Source organism: Beta vulgaris, chromosome 8, assembly GCF_026745355.1.
Source record: "Beta vulgaris subsp. vulgaris cultivar EL10 chromosome 8, EL10.2, whole genome shotgun sequence".
Classification (NCBI taxonomy): Eukaryota; Viridiplantae; Streptophyta; class Magnoliopsida; order Caryophyllales; family Amaranthaceae; genus Beta; species Beta vulgaris.
The window spans coordinates 21,041,583-21,044,477 of NC_079209.1; the positions used below are offsets into that span (position 1 = coordinate 21,041,583).

General features: G+C 38.6%; 1 non-coding gene across 1 annotated transcript; it reads left to right on the forward strand.

Moving 5' to 3' along the window:
* The first annotated feature begins 1,241 nt into the window (after positions 1–1,241).
* On the forward strand, positions 1,242–1,347 carry LOC125492961 (small nucleolar RNA R71). The gene has a single exon (XR_007269349.2). It is a non-coding gene; the product is annotated as a small nucleolar RNA R71 (small nucleolar RNA).
* The last annotated feature ends 1,548 nt before the right edge of the window (positions 1,348–2,895 follow it).

Below are 2,895 nucleotides of genomic sequence, written 5' to 3' on the forward strand. Positions count from 1 at the left end.
ACCAGGGTCTTTTAATTTTGGTGGAGATTTATTTTGTAAAATGGCACTACATTCTTCAGTAAAAGCAACTGTCTCCACCTCGTTAAAAGCCCTTTTCCTAGTCAAGATATCTTTCATAAATTTAGCATAAGCAGGCACTTGAGTAATTAATTCCGTGAAAGGAACTGTTACCTGAAGATTCTTGACGACTTCCAAAAACTTACCAAATTGCTTGTCCAGCTTACTCTTGAGGTGACGATTGGGGAAAGGAAGTTTGATAGGAGGAACCTCAATAGCAGGCTTTTTGGCTTCATTGTCTCTTCATGTTCAGTGGCACGCTTAGAGTTCTCCTTGTCATTTTTAGCTTCAGCTGGGACCTGTTCCTTATCATTTTCCACACTCAAAGTATCATCAATTGGCATGGGTGGTCCATTATAGTGAGAACCACTACGGAGAGTGATGGCATTTGCCGAATCTGTAGGCTGAACAGGTTGTGCTGGAAGAGCACCTTGTTGGCCAGTAGAGTTCGAAGTAGCCAATTGTGCCAACTGATTCTCCAACATCTTATTGTGAGCTAGAAATGGACTCAATTTGTGCCTTGTCAGCTTGTCGATCCTTTTGCATTTGTAGCATCATGTTTCTCATCTCACCATCATTGGATCGGCAGGAGGTGCTTGTTGAGATGGATTAAAAGGTGGTCTAGAGAAACCAGGAGGGTGTTGGGAAGGTGGTTGGTAGTACCTTTGGTTCAATTGTTGTGCTTGTGGTTGTGGTGCAGGAGGATTCAGGACATTAGTGCTCTTGTAAGACAAGTTAGGATGATTTCTCAACCCTGGATTGTATGTGTTGGAGTATGGGTTGTTCGGCTGATATGTTTGAAAAGCATTAACTTGTTCGAGAGAACTCCGACACTCTTGTGCCCAATGTCCAACTATGCCACAATTATCACACAAAATCACGGATGTAGTACCCAAAGCAGCAACACTTGCAGGAGAGGAGAGTTGCATATTGTCAAGCTTATTGCTGATTGCATTCATTTGTGCAGCTAATAGGGATATAGAATCGATCTCATGCTTTCCACCCTTGTTAGCTAGTCCTCGAGGATTACCATATTGAGAGTTGTGGATAGCCATCTCCTCGATCAAATCATGTGCAGCATCAATTTCTAGTTTCATGAATCTCCCATTTGCTGCAGAGTCAAGGATAAGTCTCGAGTTGTTCCCCAAACCATTGTAGAACCCTGAACTAGGAACCATTTTTGTAGACCATGATGGGGACATTTCTCTGAAGATCTTTAAATCTTTCCCATGCCTCATGTAAAGACTCATCAGTCCCTTGGGTGAAGTTTGTAATCTGACTACGCAACCTAGCAGTCTTCTCTGGAGGGTAGTACTTTCTGTAGAAAGCTAGAGCCAAGGTATTCCAATCAGTGATCCCAAGAGTGGCTCGATTAATCCCATTGTACCACATCTTTGCCTTGTCTCGAAGTGAAAATGGGAAAAGAATCTCCCGAATCTGATCTTGTGTCACTCCCTGCTGCTTAATGGTAGAGCAATATTGGCAGAAATCTTGATAATGAAGATTGGGTCTTCATTAGGTCCACCACCAAATTGTTTTCTTTCGATCATGTTTAGCAATGCAGGTTTGATCTCGAAATTTACAGCTTCGATTTCAGGCATTTGATTGCTTCTGGGAAGTTCAGCCAAAGAGGGTTGGGAAAAATCAGTAAGCCTCCGAGCCATCTCTGATTCTGGTGGAGCAACAGAGACAATGCTGGTAGAATCAGAGTCAGAATCCAAAGGATTATCTTCCCTTGGATTATCTCGCAACTGTCTGGAAAAGTTCTTTTGTCTATGAAAGGATCTTTCGATTTCAGGATCAAATTGTAGGCAATCTGAACTCAAACTCCTGCGCATAGAAGAACTAAAGAACAAACAATTAAGAGATTTTGTCCAAAGAACAAGTGTTCTCTGAGACGAGAGTATATAATCTAGACTCTAAAACAATTAAAGAAAATGGAACAAAACCGTTTCCCCGGCAACGGCGCCAAATTTTGACAGGCTAAAGTCGTATCACCTTATCAAAAGTAATCCTAAAGTCCTCTAACAAATAGTAGTCAGGGAATAGGGTCGAATCCACAGAGAAACAGTGTTCTTTTCCTAATTGTCAGTCAAATCTAGAGTATAGGAACGAGTGTTTGTGAGTAATTATACTAAACTAAACTATATATATCAAGAATTATCAATAATAAAAAGTCTAGGGCATAGGTTCACCAATGATCAATATTTCGGGATGAAACACTAAAATCAACAATTAATAATGCAGTTAAACAGATTGATTCGCTCTCTCAAGTCTAAATCAAGCATAGAACGATATTAACAGGCTCTCGCAATTTATTAACACCAATTCTACCTATTGAAACTAGCCTTAATATCAAGTTTATACCTCTCGGCGCATAACCTAATATTGCAACACTATAACAATCAAATCTGGCCAAATTGGATTGAATAGAATAAAAACATTCAATAGGAATCAACATGCATCAATAAAAATCAATACTTTAATAAACATCCCTTCCTAATTGATCATGGATCCCCCTAAACCCTAGAAATAGACTACTCAATCATAATTGGGGAAAACATATTCATAATTAAATAAGCAAACATGAAATAATAATAAAGGATTGAATAGGAATAAGAAGAGAAGAGAAATAATACCAATTGTAGAACCAATCTTGCAAAAATCAAAGCTTCTATTGAAAATTCAATGTAATTGGGGAAAAAGCAAAACTAGGGTTCTTCAATAATTGAGAGAAAAAGAGTTCTAATCTTTTATGAATTAATCATGGAAAAAACAAAATAGAAAATAAGATAGGAAATAATAATATTCCCTTGAGTCCTTATACCTTTCTATTTC